This window comes from Dermacentor silvarum, chromosome 6 (assembly GCF_013339745.2).
Source record: "Dermacentor silvarum isolate Dsil-2018 chromosome 6, BIME_Dsil_1.4, whole genome shotgun sequence".
NCBI lineage: Eukaryota > Metazoa > Arthropoda > Arachnida > Ixodida > Ixodidae > Dermacentor > Dermacentor silvarum.
In genome coordinates, this window is record NC_051159.1 from 54,006,035 (window position 1) to 54,028,780 (window position 22,746).

At 50.2% G+C, this 22,746-nt stretch overlaps 1 non-coding gene across 1 annotated transcript; it reads right to left on the reverse strand.

The window, feature by feature from the left end:
* Nucleotides 1–985: 985 nt before the first annotated feature.
* Trnap-ggg (transfer RNA proline (anticodon GGG)) lies at nucleotides 986–1,060 on the reverse strand. The gene has a single exon. It is a non-coding gene; the product is annotated as a tRNA-Pro (tRNA).
* Between the last annotated feature and the right edge of the window lie 21,686 nt (nucleotides 1,061–22,746).

The window sequence follows — 22,746 nt, forward strand, 5'->3', positions numbered from 1 at the left end:
CAAGTGTATGACGTATTAGTTCAGCGGAAATCCGCTAGGAGGAGATAAGTAATTAAAGGAAACTGAGACATCCACCCAAATGTAGCAATTTGCTACAATGGAAACCCAACCGGGTTCCTCGAAAGAAAGCCTCGCCGTTGAAGAAAAATTCGTCCTGGTCCGGAACTCGGAACACGGGACCACCGCCTTTATGGGGCAGCCGCTCTACCATCTGAGCTAACCAGGTGGCTAGCAGATGGCAGGGCGAAGTCGAATTTGTCGACAACTCGAAGCAAAGGCAAGTGCATGACGTAATAGTTCAGCCGAAATCCGCTAGGTGGAGATAAGTAATTAAAGGGAAACTGAGGCATCCACCCAAATGTAGCAATTTGCTACAATGGAAACCCAACCGGGTTCCTCGAAAGAAAGCCTCGCCGTTGAAGAAAAATTCGTCGTGGTCCGGGACTCGAATCCGGGACCACCGCCTTTCCGGGGCAGCCGCTCTACCATCTGAGCTAACCAGGCGGCTAGCAGATGGCAGGGCGAAGTCGAATTTGTCGACAACTCGACGCAAAGGCAAGTGTATGACGTAATAGTTCAGCGGAAATCCGCTAGGTGGAGATAAGTAATTAAAGGGAAACTGAGACATCCACCCAAACGTAGCAATTTGCTACAATGGAAACCCTACCGGGGTCCTCGAAAGAAAGCCTCGCCGTTGAAGAAAAATTCGTCCTGGTCCGGGACTCGAACCCGGGACCACCGCCTTTCCGGGGCAGCCGCTCTACCATCTGAGCTAACCAGGCGGCTAGCAGATGGCAGGGCGAAGTCGAATTTGTCGACAACTCGAAGCAAAGGCAAGTGTATGAGGTAATAGTTCAGCGGAAATCCGCTAGGTGGAGATAAGTAATTAAAGTGAAACTGAGACATCCACCCAATTGTAGTAATTTGCTACAATGGAAACCCAACCGGGTTCCTCGAAAGAAAGCCTCGCCGTTGAAGAAAAATTCGTCCTGGTCCGGGACTCGAACCCGGGACCACCGCCTTCCCAGGGCAGCCGCTCTACCATCTGAGCTAACCAGGCGGCTAGGCTGTCTTGGTATCTTGGTTTCTTGGTAGATCGTAGAGCGGGGCCGCCGCTCTACCATCTGAGCTAACGGCGAGGCTTTCTTTCGAGGAACCCGGTTGGGTTTCCATTGTAGCAAATTGCTACATTTGGGTGGATGTCTCAGTTTCCCTTTAATTACATATCTGCACCTAGCGGATTTCCGCTGAGCTATTACGTCATACACTTGCCTTTGCTTCGAGTTGTCGACAAATTCGACTTCGCCCTGCCATCTGCTAGCCACCTGGTTAGCTCAGATGCTAGAGCGGCTGCCCCATAAGGGCGGTGGTCCCGTGTTCGAGTCCCGGACCAGGACGAATTTTTCTTCAACGGCGAGGCTTTCTTTCGAGGAACCCGGGTGGGTTTCCATTGTAGCAAATTGCTACATTTGGGTGGATGTCTCAGTTTCCCTTTAATTACTTATCTCCACCTAGCGGATTTCCGCGGAACTATTACGTCATACACTTGCCTTTGCTTCGAGTTGTCGACAAATTCGACTTCGCCCTGCCATCTGCTAGCCGCCTGGTTAGCTCAGATGGTAGAGCGGCTGCCCCGGAAAGGCGGTGGTCCCGGGTTCGAGTCCCGGACCAGGACGAATTTTTCTTCAACGGCGAGGCTTTCTTTCGAGGAACCCGGTTGGGTTTCCATTGTAGCAAATTGCTACATTTGGGTGGATGTCTCAGTTTCCCTTTAAGCACTGCTTGAGCGAATGTCATTGGTTTGTTAACGGTCAGGCATTTGGAAGCAGTGTTTGTTTCCTGAATGTCAGCCTGAATGCTAATATAAAATATGACTGATACACTGGTGCCGTTGCAAGGGACCTTGGCATGAATTCGCGTCGCTGTGTAGCTTAGAACTCTTCGCTCACTGCACGCGCCAGGTGTAGAAAGCCTGCGGTGACACAATCGCGCATAAGCTGTGCTGTCAGCGCTCGACTTGCTTTCCCACAACACAGCTTTGCGCTTTGTCGTGATATGTCACTACAAAAAATTTCTATGACAGTGAAGGCAACAGAGCCAATATGTACATTTAAAAAAAGTACGACAAAGTAGGCACAGCTGCTTGTGAACTGACTCCTAATAGTTCTACTCGCGTCTGCGTTAAATATGTGTGCGTGTTTTTTTGTGTGTTTGTGTATATTTGTTATTTTGCCCTTTTTTGTATTTTATATCTTACTTTTCGCGCTCGCGTTTGTGTTCATGTGTGTGAATATGTGAGTTCTTCCGAGCGTGTATGTATTTATTCCTATTTCTATCCTTTTATTTTTGCATTTGTTCTTGTAAGTATGCTGCAGCCACGTCTTTCTTTACAATTCCATTAACTCGTCTTATTCAAAGCACCAAGTCCTGTGAATAGCAGGGCTGGCCTCTTCGATGTCATTAAAGCCATTCTCTCTTGTCTACCTAGCCTCCTCAGTCTGTCACCTTGCTTTGTTTTCTCCTACTATTCTGACCTTGCTTCTTGTGCTGTTGCCGCAACGTGATTAATCAACTTGCACCAAAGAAAGTTCTATCAACTGTGACAACAGAAACATTGACAGATACAAAATGTTAAAAGCATCACGTGGCTTGCACAGTTACTTCGTCTCTTTCCTCTGTTAATGTGTTTATGCATCAGTGCATACGGTAGCTTGGCAGAAGTGCACATGAAAAGGTGCCATATTGTGAAACAGCACCTTGCTATGTTGTTGCATTCAGTCCTAATGAACAGATGGTTTTGCTGCCCGTCACATGTGGTGGTACACACATATAACATTGTGCAGTGGGGTATCATTTCCAGTCTTGACGCTTTCATCATTACAAATGCAGTTTTATAGTGAATGGAGTTCAGCAAAGCAGTGCTGTGAGAGCTTTTGCACCTTTCACCATCTATTACTTCCCCAATATCACTGTCTGAATCCGTCCGTCACTTTGCCTACGGCTTCTAATGAACAAGTTGACTCACTAAAACACATTCAACTTTACTGAGCATTTTTCGGTTACGTAAATATGAGAAAAAATGCTACCAAAGTTAATCATGTTAATAATTGTGCTTGCAATCGCATTATTTGCTGGAGTCAGATTAATAAATTGAAAATTGGCTATGACAACACTTCAATTTTCAGTGCAGACTGCTAACGGAGCCATAAAGCGTGCTCCGACTAATTTTACTATGGGGCGCGTCAAACTCGACGGTGGCTGCTTGAATGAGCTGTTTGGGCCTCACTAAGCTAATGATGTTTTATATTTGTTCTCTTAATCGCATTACTTGTGTGAGCCAGATAACAAAATAAACAATGAAACCACATGAATGTGCTTTGGCATTCAAGCTGCTGACAGTGGTTGTCAGTTTAGTGTTGTCTGCTGCTATTTCACCACCACTCGCTATGACGTGACCGTGATTTCCAGTGCAGTCTGCTAACAGAACCATAAAGCGTGCTCTGACTTCTGCTATTTCACTATGGGGTGCGTCAAACTCAACGGTGGCTGCCTGAATGAGCATTTTGGGCCTCACTAAGCTAATGATGTCTTATATTTGTTCTCTTTATCGCATTATTTGGGTGAGCCAGATAACAAAATAAACAATGTCACCACATGAATGTGCTTTGGCATTCAAGCTGCTGACTGCGGCTGTCAGTTTCGTGTTGTCTGCTGCTATTTCACCACCACTCGCTATGACATGACTGTGATTTCCAGGTAAGACTGCTAACAGAACCATAAAGCGTGCTCTGACTCCTGCTATTTCACTATGGGGCGCGTCAAACTCGACGGTGGCTGCCCGAATGAGCATTTTGAGCCCGCCAACGATAATCAGGGTTAACAATAGAGTTTCAATTCAGATAAGCCAGCATTTAAATGTGTTTCTATGCCACTTCTTAAATCGAGCACAATGTGTGCAGGACGTTGCTTATCAGAATTGAGCTTCTATTATAAGGAATATGCCATAAATGGAACTGCTTATTTATTTGAGAGGTCACGGTATGGATGGTTGGCTGTTGCGAACCCAATGGCAAAATTTTGGTAGCCCTAAGAAGGGCTGTTCTTTCTTTAATAAGAAGGAGTTATGCTTCGTCGAGTAGCTCAATGCCAGACAGCTCGCAGTCGGAGTCGCTTTCTTCAGTGTCATCTTCACCCAGCTGGATGATGATTGGTTGAATGTCCTCACTCCCAAACGCGTCAAGCCTGCACTTTGCCACCAAGTCTATCACGTGATGAAGGCTCTTCCTTCAGTCTTCCGCCGTTACGTGCTTGATTTTCTCCCTCAAGATGGCGTCGACCGTGGACAGCTTGAAGTCTCTGTTGTCCGCAGCGATGCGATTATTTACCTTGGCCCACACAAGCTCAATGGGATTAAATTCGCAGTGATACGGCGGGAGCCTGAGTACAATGCAACCGGCCCTTACAGCTGTGTTGTCTACGATGTAGCTCAGAAAGCGTGACTTTACAGATGCCACCAACTCAAGCAGCTGCTTCTTTATCAACCTTTCACCGCAGGTGATGTTCTTGCTTGTGAGCACCTCCTGTATCTTTTCCTTCTTCCAGGCCGTCGTCGGCAATTTCTCTTCTCGCCGGCTATGGTAAGGTGCATTGTCTAAAACAATGACGCTACCAGCTGGCAACTTCTTCAGAACGTCATTGAACCAGCCCTCAAAGCGATTGCCGTCCATTTCTTCGTGCTAGTCGCCTGTCTTTTGGCCTCTGAATACATCCAAGCAGTCGTCGACGAAACCATCCTCGCTGCCGATGTGCGTCACGATCAGGAGCTGACCTTTCCCAGAAGGTTGTTTTAGACCCGTCGTCAGGCCATTTGCTCGAGCGAACAGGCGTCCGCGCTTCTGCACCACGGTGTCTGTCCACACGATCGACCGAATGTGTCCCGCCGTCACCCATGTCTCGTCCAGGTAGAAGATGTTTCGGCCTTCCGCCCGGTAGCGTTCCATGTCACGGAGGTAGCGATTTCGCCAATCGGTGATGTCATCCCGGTCGATAAGCAGCGAGTTGCGGCTTCTCTTTTTGTGCTTGAAGCCGATCTCGGCAAACAGGCGACGCACAGTACACCGCCTTAGTGATGGTACTTCCATACGCTCCGAGAACTCGGTAGTTATCTCCTCGTCCGTCGGTATCTCGTTGCGGCGAAAGAAATCGTGCACACGTGATGTCAGCGCGCACAACGTGAAGCTGTCAAACTTCGCGCTGCGTCTCCTCTTCTCCGCATTGCGTGGGCGCTTTCGCGAGGGCGTCGTCAGTTTGCCACCCGAAAAATGTGAAGCTTTAACTTCCTCCCTCACCCTGAACACAGTCCTTTCGCTGACACCGAGCATGTCGGCGACAAACTGGCTCGCGTCCTTCACGCTGCGTTCAGGCTGCCTGTTACGCCAAAACGTGGAGCAGTGGAAGATCATGTTGCGTGAATCGCTGTTCAGGATGTGGCCGCTCATGTTCTTGCCGAGGCTCCTTGGTGGTGTGGTCATCGAGGCGACGCACGGTTTGTTCGGCAACAAAGGATCGCGTTCCGATGTCACCTCGCTGGGCTCCATGGCGGAAAACTGGCACGGAATGTCGCGCGCGATCGTTCGCGAACTCACGAGAGCGCACGTTCGCAACCGCGAAAGAAAGAAAAATATATTAGTTAAAAATAATCCCAACACATTAAAAAATAAGGTTGTGCAAACACACAAAAATTATATATGAATCTTGTGCTATTAAGCCAGCGACTGCTACGCCCGGTGCCGTCGATCTTGCTCTGTAGCAGACGACGCACAGCGTTGTAGAAGGCACGGAGTTATTTTTCTCTCGCGATCCGGCATGTGCGGTAGCATTTCCATCATGATAGTTTTACCAAACCACTCGTCAAGATACACAAATCTTATTTATACCGACAAATACGCGTTTAGAAGCAGTCACAATTTTTTGAGTGGGACTATTTCTTTAGTCGCGGAGGAATTGGCTGCTGCGCTTCGGTCAACTGGGCGGGGCCTCCTCCTGTCTTCTAAAGTTGTATCCGACTATAGTTAGTTCATAACAACAGCGGACAACAGGTTATTTAAGACTATGGCTACGCCACCACCCCTAGTTGGGCTATCTAGACGTAAAACAGTATAGTTTGGAGGACATACAACCGAATCACTGACGTTATCGTATAACCAGGTTTCGGTAATTATTGTTATGTGTGGGTCGTCTTCAAGGAATAACAGTTCAAGCTTTCCTACTTTATTTACAAGGCCTTCGAGCATTCAAATTTAGTATTCTTAAGCGTTTTGCCTCCGCACGCGCATTACGTCAATGTGCGACGCCCCGTTGTTTAGGTAGTGCTGCACGTTCGTTCTTAGCGTCGTCCCATACAAACAGTGTACCATCAATTTCCAACTTATCATCAATAAGAGATACGCGCTTCTTATTCTCTCGATCATGTCTAGCGCTCTCGTAAAAAAGTCTACGCACGCACCGTGTTTCCTGACTGTAGTCGTTTTGGATGAATATATTTGTTCCTTTAAGCTTGTTCGCATTTTGAAAGACAGCATGTTTTTTCTTGTTGTTGTGTAATCTTTAAAAAAGCAATTAGTGGGCGGCGGCCTTGATGGCGGCCAAGACGGTGAATACGGGCTACAGATTTACATTTAATTCCGTATTTTTCCTCGAAAACGTCTCTAACAACACGTTTTCTTAAAGATGCGTCGCTTTCTTCACTCTCTTCAAAAATTCCATAAACAATAATGCTCGACCTTCAACTGCGCTCTTGGAGGTAGACAAGCTTTCTGCTCTGCAAGGTGACCGTATTCTGAAAAGACACAGACGATGATTGAATTGCTGTAATTATCGGATAGTTTTAGTTGATTCTTTCATAAGTTGTACTAGTGAACGTAGACGTGAGTCGTGATCACGAATGAGTTGCTCACACTCGCTAAACTTCATGTTCATCTCAGCAACATCAGTGCGGCTTGCCCCCTCAGAACGTTTTGAAGCATTTCAGCTGTAGTTGGTCCCGGGTTGGACTCAACGTCACAACATAGCAAAATCGTAAGAACTACGTAACAGTCGTTGGCAATACTCAAACAAACGCCTGGGCACGGCAAAAGCAGTAAGAAAAATACATCTCCGCAGCTAACTTTAGAGAACGAACAACTGACCTGCTTTGCGAGAAAAAATTTCTTGGTCAGCGGCATGGTCGCAGCCGTTTCGCCGTGCCGACTAGTGAAGAAATCCCGTGGTCTTGGTTTTATACTATCTGTGGCGCATGACGTCACGGACATGCGTATATCTTGAAGGGGTGTGCACAACGTGCGTTGCTTGAGTGATAATCTTGATTGCGGCCATGTGTCGAGATTTGCGTTGATCTCGAAGTGTCTTCGACCCGCATCGCGTGAAGTTATTGTTCTGGCAATCACCAGCAGGAAAACCTGCATAGCGAGACCAAATTTCCTGGTCAGCGGCATGGTCGCAGCCGTTTTGCCGTGCCCACTATAGTTCCGAAATATCCTTCCATCCACCGTCTGTGCGTAAGCTTTGGTGTTGATTTTGGTGTTTTCTGACAGAAGGGCCACGTATGTCGTGCCATGGGGGCATGGCACCACCCCAGAAATGGCACGCTCATGCTGGTTCATGTTACACGGTACATTCACCAAGACGGTATGTTCTTGGCTTCTTGATCAATGCCAGCAGCCACCTGTAAAGCTGCTAGAGCCATTTTGTACCTCGGAGCACTGAAGGCCAGTTCAAAATAAAGCCTCTCTTGTCAGCTGGCAACCGGGACGTACGATGGTATTCGACGCAGCCTGCGCAAGCCATAAAATCCAACCAACTACAGTACACCGCGGGCATGATATCGCGCCAGGAATGGCGCGCTCACGCTGGTTCATGTGACAGGTTAATTACATAGATGGTGCGGTTTGTTCTTAAGAGCAATAATTACCCTTTAATCGAGGTGTCGTACCCGTTCGAGCTGCATGAATTGATGAGGCGAAATTTGACGTTCTTGTCCGGTGTTCACAGTGATTCATCTGCCATTATGTTCATACTTTCGGGTGACGTTTAGCTAAACCCTTGTCCAGTGTCCGAAGCTGAAGCACATGCACTTGCCCAGGCTATTGAGGCCATTCAAAGGCTGGAATATGGCCAGGCTGCTTTATTAACTGAACTAAGCTGCGCTGAAGAAAAGCAGGCCGCAGCTGAAAACGAATTCAAGCAGCTCAGTGCAAGTGTCGTCGGTCTAGAAACTTTCATTGTTTCGCATTACACAACATAAACCGGTATAAATTTTGGACGCTATGCGTGATGTCTCTGAATAACTTACAGCCATACCTTCAAGGTACAATGACGCTGACAACAGATTACAGCGCTAGAATATCTTGTTATTTGGAATTGACGATGATCGTTTAGAGAATTGGAATGTGTCCGAAACGAAAATTATCAGCTTTGCTCGGAAAGACTTGGCATTATTATAACAGGCTAGCAATTAGAGCGCGTGCACATAGTATATTAGCATAGCTCATAGCAAAAGCATAATAGCTTTTTAAAGACAAAAAGCGTATATTGTCTTCTCTGCATACACTTCAGGTAGCAGCGCTTTCACTTCGAGAAGATTTTTCAACTGCAAAGTGACAAGCCAGTACGAAATTAATGTTTTGCTAAGACTAAGAACAAGGCACTTCAGTTGATGCTGGACAAAATGCCCATTGACTCTGAAACGTATGTCTACTACGTCGCTACGGACGCAGTTGTCGTGGTCGATAGATATCTACGACACGACGTGTGTGCGCACGATCGCAAGGAACCGCATATAACGGGCGCTTTGTCGTCATTGTCACTATTGTTTGCTAAAATACGTGTTCTATTGTCCAGGCGCGATCGGGTTTCTTCTTTTCTTAATGGCTGTGATTCTGACGCTCTTGTTTTTTCTGAAACGAATTTACATCCTCACATCTTTGATTGCGAAATTTGTTCGTGGAACACCTCTTACAACATATACAGGTGTGACAAATTGCAAACGACACGATGGTTTCATTATTAGCGATTAAAAGAACGTTTATTTCATATGGCGTTAACAGCGATTAAAGCCTGGGAATCGTCTCGGTGGCTTGTTTGACATCAGCCGTGAGAGTATTGATTGGCGACTTGTACCGGCCGTGCTCCGGATTACAATATTTCCTTTTGAATGACGCTTCGTGACAGCCTTACAAAGTCAACTTGTCTCAATCAAGCAGATATAATGTATGTATTTGGCAACTTCAATCTTTTCTTAATTGACAGGATAAGTTATCATCATGTCTTGCATCCACAAGTGTTTAGCATTTGATTTTAACGTATTACAAGTAGTTAACCAACCAACCTGCAAATAAAATCTTTTAGATCTTTGTTAAACAACAGCTCCAGAAAGTCTCGCGCACACTACCGACTTAGATGGATTTACGGATGATGTACTACTCCAAGTGACCATACATACAGTGTCTACGTTCACTGGTGTCACCTCTAAGCAAATTAGAGCTGAACCTTGTGGTGTCCGGCAAAGCGGTGTAGTTTTATCGTCAGGTGTATAATGCGCAGGCGCGCAAAACGAATAAAAGGCGTGCGCCACAACCTGCCCGCTGCTTGTCCAGTCCAGCCAGGCACCGACGAACATGCGGCAATAAACGGCGCTCACCCCTGGAAACTAGTCTGCTTCTTCGCAAAACACCTGCCGGCTCTTCCTTCGGGGAGTTCTACCAGCCGGGGTCCTTCGCATACTGGGACCAAGCCTCCAAATGGACCACGGGATAACCTGGTGTCCGGCGCACAAATGGAGTGGAAGTCAACGATCGGGTGGATCGCCTGGCTCGAGGTATAACAGGCCGCGCCCTGACACATACCTCTGGAACGGACGCCTCTCCGACACCCGGCAGCACACCGAGAGACAACGACTAGGAAGATGAACCAAAGCTCCACCTAACCTAAGCTCAACAGGCAACAGGTGAGGCACAGATATACAGACAAACACCTTTCCACACTTACATAGACTGCACAAAATGTTTCCCGGCAAACACAACGACAGATGTACGTGGTGCGACTCCACCCCGGCACTAGAACACATGACTTACCAATGCACGCAGCGTCCGGCAGACGCCGTCTCGCCGCTACATAACGACACACCCAGCAATTGATTGTGGGAGGCGCGATTCTGAAAAGTGGACTTGGGAAGCCAATTGGCGACGCTCAACCAGGCCCGGCGCGCCACAATATCCAGTCGGACCCTGGAAGAGGGGCGTCAGCCGCAGTTACCAAGCACAATCTTTATGTCAACAAAGTTGTTTCTCGCTCTCTCTCTCATTCGCATGAACCACGCAACACAACAACTGGCGACGAAGATGGAATTTGAAGGTGTCATTCTTCAGTTTGGAAGGCAACTGTTTCAGAAATTTGCCCGGCGAAGAAGACTGTATTTTTACAGTGTGCGAAGCCAGTGACTGTCATCATGACTGGAGCCGAGGCAGCTGTGACGCACTTCGCTGGGCGACTGGGCCAGCTTTGACGAGTCCGACAGTGATTGGGTTTCGTACGAATAACGGCTTACGTCATTCCTGATTGTCAAACGAGTATACCGACAACGACAAGGTACACGCCGCCTTGAGCATTACCTTAGAGTTTCGAAGCCCTCAAGAATGTTTTGAGTGACCGCCTGTCCCCGAAGGCGACCGTCATTGGAGATCGGGCCAAGTTTCACCGAAGGTGTCAACGAGAAGGCGAGCCTTTATCTAATTCAGTTGCCGAGCTTCGTAAACTGTCGCAAACGTGCGAGCTTGAAAGCGCCCTTGACGAGTCACTTCGGGACCGTGTGCGGCATACTACTACAAGACATTCAGCGAGTGCTGAAGAGAGCACCGCCAAGCCAAACAGTCAAAATAACACGCACAAGCGCCTCCTCACCGTGTGTTTCGTCACTTAACAATGACCAATCACCCAATGCGGAAGGAGATACACAGCAAAAAAGAAGAAGAGGTAAAAAAGAGGAGGCGGTCTCGACGTGCCTCGGTTCCGGTATTGGAGAACGCAGGCAAGGCACCACGCTTGAGAATTGAATATCGAGGCAGAGGGCCAAAGTGTCTCCGCTGGCGGCGCCATTAACCTCCTAGCGCACATTAGCATTACATTTTAGTTCTTCTATGTCGTCCATAAATGAACCGATTTTAAACTGCGGTAAAGCTTTCTTAGGTGGCATTTTACAGCTTCTAGTGCATGACCAAAATTTGCAGTGGGGCCTGCTGAGATGTCCTTTAACCGCACGCGTGGTGCGTCTGTTGCTCGCCCCATCCCCGCCATTCCGGAGGGGGCACATAACATAAGCACCTGATTTTGATAAACGGTGAGTCAGGTATTCGTCAGCACGACAGTTCGTTCTGGATTCTGTAACTACCAAAGTTGACGCAAGATTACGATAGCCAGAACAAAAATAACACTTGCTTCCTCATTGCGAATAGCATTATTTACATACTTAGGCACTATTTAGTCTATTTATCCATCTGTCTGTTTTTCTATATAGATTATATATAGACGCTAGCTAGCTATCGCAAGACTAGGGTAATTAGAGATCACCAGGAGAGGCCACCGTTCTGCAGTGGACATCAATATAGGCTGATGATGATGATGATGATGATGATGATGATGATGATGCCGTCCTTGTCGTGTCATCGCCGTCATTTCGCCTTCGTCACACCATCGTCGTCTCCGGACAACGAAAAAAAAAACGCTTACGCATATTTTGTGCTGCGCTGGCAAAACAGATGCCTCCTTAGACAAGGTAGATCGTAGAATGGACCGTCTCGTTTTTTTTTGCGCCATACCTTCAAGGTGGCTTCCAGCTGAGACTTGTCATACCACTCGCATGTAGCTGACCCTCGTTTTGACAGGGCCTGCCTATGCGCTCAGGGGGCTCCGGAGAAGAGGGAGCGTAAGCTGAGGAAAAAAGGAGCCTATACTGAAGCGCTAAACCGACAATGAGGCGAGAAGAAATATCTGCGCAGCACTTCGCACGCATACATGAAAAGGTAAGAAACACTAATAAAACACCGTGGTATTATGTGCTCTTTCTTCTCTAAAAAAGTGCCGGTGCATTTACCACAAATGCCGAAATGATTGGGAATGCGTAATGTTGAGGCACCCCAAAATCGTCTCCTCGATGATGCAATGTAGGATGTTTTATTGAATTGAAATCTACTGAATATTTGCGACCCTCAGCCAGCACTCACGTCCTTTTGCTATTCCTACTTTCATCTTATTCTAATATTTGCATATTGAAGTTAAAGGTATCATCAGCTAGCTGCACATTCTGCAGTGTTTCCTTCTTGTGAGTCGCTACCTGCTCGTGTGCTTGCTTGCTGAACGGGTTTTCTTGTCCATCAAGGCATCAAAAACAACTCAAAACGCAGCGAGAAGAAAAAAATGCGAAAGCTTGCTCTAGGTCGCGCAAAGTTCAACACACAGCGAAGCTGATCGAGCGGCTAGCCTCCAACACGTTCGGCGTCGGCAAATAGAGGCGTTCTTGGCACTGTGCCAACCTTGGTTAACCTGCCTGCGTTTGTGGTATGCCAAGGACGCTGTCGCTTGCCGACGCCGAACACGTTGGAGACTGGCCACTCGATATCAATCGGCCAGCTTCGCTGTGTCTTGAGCTTGGCGTAGCCTAGTGCAAGATTTCGCACCTTTTTTTAGGAGCGAAGCTCCTTATAGCGGCACCCGTTCCGTCCCCGTCGTCGTAGTAGTAGTGTGTAACCAGTCTGAGAAAAATGAGAAAAAAAAATTCCGAAGTTGTGTCCGTAGCACGGAATCGAACCAGGGACCCCTCGCTTCCGAGCGCGCGGCTTTAGCCCACTACGCCACGAAGCGCACATAGACACACGCACCACGATGGTAATAAATACCCAACATTAACGAAAGGCCGCGCTTCTAGCGCGTTTCTAACGCGTTTGTGCTAGCGCGTTAAGGCCCGTGTAAGAAGCTGGTGTAAGACGCTGTGGCCTCTCCGCCTTCAACGCGTTTCGAACGCGCTGCCCAAGGCGGTGGCAAGTCAAGTTCAAGTCGAGGAGCGTTTATGAATACGGGGGGTATACTCTCTCAGCAGTCATGTGATGGCGTCGGCAAACGCGGTGCACGTTCCGGCATGTGTAAATGGCTGCGTAAGACGCTGTGGCCGCTCCCCCTTACTAGAGAGTACTGCACGTTTCTAACGCGTTTTTGCTAGCGTCCCCTTAAGTGGGAGATCCGATGATTCCCTCCGGAGCTTCGCCCACTCATCATCATTCACCCTGTGGATATGGTGTGATTTTTTTCTCCTGGCTCAGCGCGCCGCTGAGAGAAGATAGGCGGGGGTCGGTATGGCAAGGAGCTGGCGAGGTTGCCTTCTCTGGGTTGCAATGACTACGGCACAGCGGGTTCCTGGCATGCACCACAAATTACGGCTGGCTTAAACAGCTTCACTGTTAAAAAGCTGGCAGATCCCACGCCCTGTGGGAACAGAAGTTATGCGAAGCAGTGCGCAGGGAGCCTACCAAGTTAATGAAACGACTATGGGAGCACCGAGGCGTAGGCGGCTATCTCTTTACCTACATGACAGGCATATCACGACAGCCATGCCATGACCTATCATTTAAGTTCAAACCCATTTGGTTTTTGAGTATTATCTTTTTTTCGCTCAGTCATTCTCATTTTTGCTCAGTCATGATTGTGACTATGACTTCTACCATCATCCTTTAGTGTTTCCTTCAATTAGTACCCACGTCCGAACCAATGTCGGTGTCTTTTGAGTGTTAATCTTTTTTCGCGGAGTTATTGCCATTTTTCCTGAGGCCTGCTCATAACTATGACTTCTGCCAGCAACCTTTAGTGTTTCCTTCACCTAGTAACCACGTCCGAAACCATTCTAGTGGTTTTATTGCAATAGCAATTATATGGACACTCAAAGCGGATTTCTGTCGCCGCCGTCGCCGTCACCGTCGCCGTCACCGTGAGGTTCCGTAAGACGTCAAAGGCGATGAAATCATCGCCGCGCGCCGTATGCTGTATGTGCGAGTGAAAGCGTGCGAGCGACATGCACTTTCACGGCGAGCGAACGCACAGCGGAGAGGAAACGCGCGTTCTGCGCCGCGCTCCCTGAATTGCTGCAGAATTAAGCTTCTCTCTCCTCCTTTACAATCACCATATTGATAAAGCACGGTGTAAGAAGATAGGTGCTCCGACGGCGCGTCCGCGTTGGGGCGAGAGCGCGGCCACTTCGTATGACCGAAAGTGAGCGCCGCCGCTAGGGGCAGCACGTGTTCAGGAAGCTTTGGAGCAGCGGCACAAGAGTGCATAATTTACGACCTCCGTCAGCATTTAAACACCCATACCTAAAGATATGCAATTTTTCGTTATTCAGACGCCAAATCCTGAGCATGTAGAAGGTTTCATGCCACTTACTGTCATTTCCAACAGTAATACCAAATACCGTCATTTCCAACACGAGAGTGACGCGTCGTCTGCTCGAGCAGACGGCGCGCTGCGCTTTCCGCTGCTAGGTAGCCGCTGCTCGCCGCATCGTAGTCAATCGCAATGTCGGCAGAAATATAAGGGGACGTTCCTCTAACCATCTAGAGTCGTTTTAAGCAGGCGAAACGACATATATGCATCGAAATAAAGCACCTCTGCCGCGCCTGCCCATAGAAGCGCCAGCAAAGCGAGCGAGAAAGTGGCCCCAGAACAGGTGCTGCACCTTGCGGCAGCGGCGTGCGTAGAGTCACACTAAAGGCTCATTCACACCGGCGACTTGAGGAGGTCGCGCGACCATTTGCGACTCGCGAACAAAAAGCGACCGAAGGCGACTGATGTTCACACCGGCAAGCCCGGCTGAGCGCGACCTGCAAGTCCCAATCCCGGACATTCTCGTTCTTCAGCGAGAATTCTAGGGATCTACGCAGTTAGCGCGCACTTCGCTGGCACTGTGTAAATTGTTTTCGCGTTCCGGCGACAGCCATGGATTTTGATTCGAGCGATGGCTGGATTTTGATTCGAGCGAACATGTAGGAAGACTTCGTCCCTGTGCTGATGTGCTCTGCCGGGGTGTCAGCTGTGGCAGCGTGGAAGCCTCCGAAGAAAACGCGACGCTCCTGGGTGCGCCCGTGCCTCCGCTCGCGTGAAGTGACCGGCCACGCAAGGCGCCTCGTGCCCGAACTTCGTGCGCATCACAACGAGTATTATCGAGAGCAAGTTGTAATTTCTTGTTCGCATTGCGTGTAATTCGGTGCATAATATTAAAGCGAAGCGGTTCACCTTTGGGTGGCGTGCTCATCCAACGAACGGCAGCTGGAAAAAGGGTTTGTGTTGTGCTTTCTTTTCCTGCTGTTTAGCTTCAAGCGGATGCGACCGCGTACATTCGACACGTTGCTGCAACTGCTGCGTCCCAGAATCACAAGACAAGACACCAATTACCGGCCTGTAGCCTGCATATCGTGACGCGGACTTTGCACTTGGCGTGGACGACGACACATAACATCACTTTCGGCGCAGCGCTGATTGGTTGAGCAGCTTTGCGACCACGGTCGCGCTACTGAAAAATCAAGCAGTGAGCGACTGGCCCAAAATGGTCGCTTTTCGAGAAAATCGACCATTTGCGACCATTTGCGACTGCTCGCTTTGCGACCAACTTGGTCGCGCGACCACTGTCAGTCGCCGGTGTGAATGAGCCTTAAGGGGCCGCGTCTCGCGCCGCTGTCGGATCACCTGCCTTTTTACATCGTGATATAGCGCAAACGCGACTTCTTCCTCTACGCGAAAGGCCGTGGGAGGAGGGGGGGGGGGGAGGGAGGGGAGGCGACGTTTCGCGGCGACACCAAATAAATGCGTAATAATATACAAACGTTGCGAGGCGAGAAGGTGGCAAATACTTCCGACACTGCTCGACGAGTGCCCCGTTCTGATCTCGACGAAAACCTCCTAGCCGCCCCAAGAGGCACCAGCAACAGTCACCAACGCCGCGCGCGTTCGGTGCGAACAAGAAATAAACTTTACTTGAAGAAAAAAAAACTGCGCAAAAGAGACGATGACGACAAGAAGACAAGTACAATAGACAGGCGCTAACTTCCAACTAAAATTTTATTTGAAGAGACAAGCGTTATATACATGAAAATGAATTGCACCACCGTGACGTCATGAACTCTCTATCGCATCAAAAAGGCAAAGCGCCACTGACGGGCAGCTAATGCATGTGCCCTCGGCGCTCGCAATGTAAAAAGCTCCTAATATCTCCCTTTCGAGTCTATCTCCGGAACGTGCCAGAAAGTTGGTGTCAAAGATTCGGACTGCATTTGTGACGTTTACAATGTTCAGCCAAATGTCCTCCCGCATTGTTATTAACGGCCCAGTTGTGCTCTCGGGCCCTTTCATTGTAACATCGCCCCGTTTACCCAATGTATACCTGTTTGCAGCTTAGGGCCCTACTGCGACAGCCGCTCCGGTGTCGAAACCTTGGACCACGTTCTTCTGCAGTGCCCCGCGTACGCAGCGGAACGTGGCCCTCTTCTTGCCGCCTACCGTCGCCTCGGGATCCCGTCCGACAGCGCACGGGGGCTCCTGTTTCCTGCGACGCATCCCTCCATCGCCAAGCAGGCCTACGCGGCTCTCCTTGAGTATCTGGAGGATACAAACCTGTGTCAGCGGCTCTAAACCGCGCCTCTTCATGACTTACCGCTCGGCTGTGTTCGGCTGCGCTTTCCTTTTTTTTTTTCTCTCCTCTCTTCACTACTCTGTTTGTCCTCACCCCCTCCCCCGTACAGCGCTGTTGAGGTGCCCTCTCACGAGAGGCAGTTACGGCGCTGTACTTTTCTCTTCTCCTTCTATTTTTTATAATCACTCACACAAAGCTTAGGGGTATTTCATACGCAGCATTTCTAGTGCAGCGCGTGTATTGCGCAGCGTGTTTCTTAGGGCAGGGGTCACATTTTGCTTTCGTCACCATGGCGCATATTTTGGCCAGTTTACATGGCACACTAAAGACAAGATTATCCGTCAGAATGGGAGCGAGCGACGATCCAATGCAAGTACCTTAGCGTTGTACATACTGCTGATTATCCTAACTAACGACAGTAGATTGAAGGTAAAAGTTCAAAAGTTCTAGAAACCCGTCACTGTTCACTCCAGTTCGACAATTGAACCTAATTTCACCAAGGTATTCCATCTTGTTCCTAATTGCACGGAGCACGCCCTCATGAGGAATCGCATAAGTCTTCCACCTCCAGTGAAAACGCGTACACACCGTTCCATGTCCCTCCTTCTAAAGACTTCACAACTTGAATTGAGCTCCGTACAAGGTAAGGGTCAGCTAGTGGCAAGTTGCACAAATGGCGCTTGAGGTAGTGCCCTACTTGCATCTGCCAAGTCTTCTTCTCGGAGACTATTGCCCGAAAGGGGCATTCGGGGCCTGTGGGTCTTTCCGGAGAAAAAAATTTCATTCATGTCTCTTCAATTAAAATTTTAGTTGAAAGTTAGCGCCTGTCTGTTGTACCTATCTTCTATTCGTCCTCGTCTCTTTTGCGCTGCTTTTTTCTTCAAGTATGTTACACCAACTCACCCACATCCAGCTCTTTCTGCTTCAGATTTCTTCTACACTGGGCTCTCTCCTGTCTTCACAAGTTCAACCATGTCCCATCGCTACGTGCATCAACCTCATCGCAATCAACTCGTGCCAGTCGCAGGCAGTGTCACACTACCTCAAACAAGGAATGGTTGCTCCCGACGTTCAAGTTTTTCTCGGTGGCCTGGAAGGTTCATTGGGGACACGTCAAAAGGATGTACAGAATAATGAAGTCTGAGAAATGGCGGCAAGCACGAAGGTACAACGACTGGCTATGGGTTCTGTGCAACGAATAAAAGGACCAGGACGCTGGAGAGCGACAGTTTTCTCGGTCTAAGACGAATGCAAAACAAGTAACAGAATTTCTGTGGCAGGGTTCAAGATTGGGCCTACCAAAGCGAAATCGGCCAAATATTCAGCCAGCTGGAGTCACAGTCCTGGGAAATGTTGATCTACCAGACGACGTGAGGATTTTGCTTCAAAAAGGTCCTAAGTTCAGCTTTGAACCACCTGCTAAGAAGCATCAGTTGCTCAATACGGTACGGCGAATGGGAGAATGTGCTAGTGAGGCAGAGCAGGACCGAGCTACCAGTAACGCAGTGGACACTCTGCTACGGACCGTGAGTTTAAAAACTGCTCCTAACCTTCCATAGAAGATAACTGGCTTCATGCGGCAGAATGACCTTGTGGGAAGACGTGATGGCGTTTGGTTGTCCACATTTATTTATGCACTATCAAAGACGCTGTTGCTCTTGCCGCCGTTCTTGCCGTCTTGTAACCGTTCTACTCTCGCGCTCAGCTCGAACGTGCGGAGCAGCCGAGGCGCAACATCGTCGTCGTCGTCGAGACGCTGACGGCTCGCCATAGAGACCCCCCCCCCCCTCTAGCGAGGTAGCCAGTGTGCGAAGAAGCGATCTCTATGAGCAGCTGGTAGGTTCTGCTGTTGCGAAGCGCGTTCGTCTGGTGTTTGTGGATGGCCTGTCGTCTTCAGGAACGGCGTCGGTGTCGAGGAAGGCCGGCTTTATGCGGTCAACGGAGACACTGTCTTCGTGTCCATTAAGAAGCAGGACGAAATGCTTCGGGCAACGCTTGACGACTTTAACGGGCCCGTCGTAAGGCGGCTGCAGTGGTGGTCTGACTTTATCATGGCGTACGAATACGTGTGTACAAACGCGGAGAGCACGACTGGTGAAAGATGGACGTGAGTGTTGATGCGGCAGAATAGGAGACACGTCTCTCATGGCATTCCCGAGGCGGCTGGCATAATCGGCAACGTCTAGTGGTGATATAGGTGACGCCTCAAAAAACTGGCCAAGAAGCCTTAAGGTCGTGCCAAAAACGAGCTCAGCTGAGTAGCAGGACGCGTCCGTACCTACTGTGCTGCGAAGGGCAAGGAGGACAAGTGGTAGTCGCTCCGTCCAGGGTATCAGTGATCGTGAGGCCATGAGCGAAGCTTTGAGTTGACGGTGAAATCGCTCAACTATGCCGTTCGACATCGGGTGGTAGGCTGTCGTCTTGATGTGATTGACACCAAGCATCCGGGACAAAGTGCGGAAGAGCGCGGAGTCAAATGGACGACCTCTATCTGTTGTGATGGTCTTGGGAACTCCAGTAACGGCTAATCCACACGGTGATGAGTCCGCGGGCAGCTGAGTCTGCCGTGATGTCGGTGAGCGGTAGTGCCTCAGGCCACCGCGTCAACCGGTCAACGCACGTTAACATATACCGGCTGTTGTTCGATGGGGGCAAAGGGCCTACGAGGTACAGGTGCACGTGACTGAAGCGCGAGTCTGGAGGCGTAAAGGTACCCAGTGGGCTCACTGTGTTGCGCTGGACTTTGGTTTGCTGGCATTTGAGGCAAGCCGTGTACAGCGACGGATGTCGATGTTCATTCGTGGCCATAGTTATCGCTCTGTGACGAGGCGTTGAGTCGCACGTATGCCGGGGTGCGACAAGGAATGCAAGGCGTTGAAGTCCGGTAGAGGTGTCGCAAATGAGTGGAATTGCGCCGCCTGGAAGTTGGACATCTTCGAACTTGAGGGAGTTCTCTTGGAGTCGTAGAACTTGAAGTTCGCTGTCCTCGCGTTGTGCAGTAGCCATGGCTGCAAAATCAACTGGTGGGCGCTCATCCACCGTTGCGTTGATTTCTATACGGGATAGTGCGTCAGCAACAGGACTGTCTTTGCCACTGATGTGTCAGTATCGCTGGTAAACTCTGATATATAGGCAAGTTGGCGGATCTCACGTGGAGTGTGGGAAGAGTTGGTAGTAGTCGAAAGACACGTGAGTGGGTTGTGGTCGGTGAGGATATGGAATTGCCGACCTTCGAGGTAGTGGCGAAAATGCTTGACAGCTAAAATAGGCTGCCAGCAGTTCGCGACCGAATGTGCTGTAACGGCGCTCGGTCTGTGAGAGCTTCCGGGAGAAGAAAGCGATCGGCTGCCAAACTCCATCGACCTGCTGCAGAACTGCTGCAGAACTGCTGCAGGCGACGTCCGAGGCATCCACGGTGAGTGACGTGCTGGCGTTGCACTTTGGGTGCGCGAGGAGTGTTGCGTTGGCGAGCGCTTACTTGATGACACTGAAAGCTGTCTCGGCGTCGCCTGTCCAGGAGATCGAAGCGTTCGGCTTCGTTTGACCGGACAGAAGTGCATGGAGCGAGTGCAAGATAGCAGCGCAGTGGGGAATAAACCGCCGGTAATAGTTGGTAAGCCCGAGGAATTCACACAGTTTCTTCGTTGTTGTTAGTAGTGGAAACTGTAATATAGCTTCCACGCGCGCGGCTGGTGGAGAGATCCCACGGGAATCCACGCGATGGGCAAGGAAGTCCTGTGCAGAAACTCCGAACTCGCTCTTCGGTCCGTTGACGACTAGTCCGTACTTGCGGAGCCGCGTGAAAACCTGACGCAGGTGAAGTTCGTGATCCGCTTCTGAGGTGCTGAAGACGAGGATGTCGTCGATGTACGCGAATCAACACGTCAAACAATGAAGAACCTGGTCCACGAACCGTTGAAAGGTTTGTGCAGCGTTTCGTAGACCAAACGGCATACGTATGTACTCAAACATGCCAAAAGGTGTTATTGTGGCAGTCTTTGGTACGTCCGAAGGCTCGACAGGTATTTGGTGGTATGCCTTCACTAAGTCGATCTTGCTGAATACGGTGCAACCGTGCAGCAATGCAGTGAAGTCCTGGATGTGTGGTATCGGGTAGCGATCCGGTACCGTCACTTTGTTGAGGGCGCGATAGTCACCGCACGGTCTCCAGTCACCTGATGACTTGGGGACCATGTGTAGCGGTGATGACCAGGTACCAGAAGAGGGGCGGACGTATCCGAGCTCAAGCATATGCTCGAATTCTCGCCTTGTGATCTTGTAACCGTCAGGACCGAGACGACGAGCACGTGCAAACACCGGCGCTCCTACTGTCACAATGTGGTGAGTGACACGGTGGTGTACGGGGACTTCAAGAGATGGAGCACGGATGAGATCGGAAAATTCTTCCAGAAGTGTAGACCACGGCGGAGAGACTTTGGCATGAGCTTGCACGTGACGCAAAGGTGGTAAACTTGATGTCACGCCTGGAACTGTTAGGGGGGTCTCAGAACCCAGGAGACGGCTACGCCGTAGTCCTACCACAAGCTCAAAATGCCAAAGAAAATCTGCACCGATGATTGGTACACGCTCGTCAGCGACTACGAAAACCCATCGAAACGTGCGTCTCAAGCCAATGTCAAGCGTAACGGACCTGTGTCCGAAGGTCCTTGTGGTTGAACCATTGACAGCAGTGACAGGCGGCGTTGTCTGACGTAGTCGGCGGTCCTCCAGCGTAGGAGGAACGACACACACTTTGGCACCTGTGTCGATGAGGTACCGGACTTTCGTGACGCGATCAGTGAGGTGGAATAGGCGGCTGTATGTCGGGCCTGAAACACTGGCCGCCGTCAGTGCGTGGCCCGTGCGTTTCCCGCAAACTGGCATGGCTGATTGCACTGACGAGCACGTGCTCCGTCTGGGCGGTGGTACCAGCAGACGCTGCGAGGCAGACTTGGTGATCTGTCGCGGATTTGGTGTCGCTGTCATGACGCACTGCCTCGGTGGTCTGCTTTGAGCGAGCTGAGTTCAGCGGCCAGCTGGTCCACTTTGCGGTTGAGCTCCTGGTTAACTTGAAGGAGACGGTCCAAGCGGTCGTCGCGGACCGGCGCAAAGAGGGAAGAGTCACGTTGTCTCTCGATTCCAGATATGGCCGGGGCGCCGACATCCATAGTTTTGACGGCCATCTGTGCCAGTGAGTCGAGGGTTTCCGTGGAGGACACGCTCAAGATCACGCGCACCTGCTGTGGCAGTCGGTGTTGGGTGTGGTGACCATGATCAGCCATAACGAACGAGGCTGAAGGTGTTGACCGTGGACACTCGGTGCTTTGGCTAAGGAAGGAGCAGGTGGCGCGTTGCCGTCGGAAGTCCAGGGTCACCACTTGTGGGAAGGCGTGATGGTGTTTGGTTGCCCACATTTATTATTGCGATAGCAATTATATGGACACTCAAAAGCAGATTTCAGCCGTCGGCCTCACAGTCGCCGTCGCCGTGAGGTTCCGTATGACGTCAATAGAGATGAAATCGTCGCCGCGCGCCGAACGCTGTATGTGCGAGTGAAAGGGCGCGAGGGGCGCGCGCTTTCACGGGGAGTGAACGCACGGCGGAGAACAAACGCGCGTTCTGCGCCGCGCTCGCTTAAGGGCTGCATCAACATGGCCGCCGGGCTGAGCGGTCGCACGTCACCTCGGCTCCGCTAATTTGCCCGTTCTGACCGGTCCACCTCGCTATCGCCCCAGGCACTGTGCCGGAGATTCGAGCCCTTATCAGCGGGACCCTGAGGACCCCACTCTCAACCGGTAGGACCATCCCACCTCCTCCTATCGGTTCGAGAAGAACGAAGCGGGCGCTGACCCGCTAAGACTCGCAAGTAGGCCTAGCTCGCACTCGACGAGCGATGACCTGCTAGCCACCTTAACCCCATGGATACATCACCTACGATGTCGGGTCTGCAAGCCGGACAATCTCCGGCCATGCAGCCCCTTCTAGCCCCCCCCCCCCCCCCCCCCCGGCGCCCCAGCTCGTGG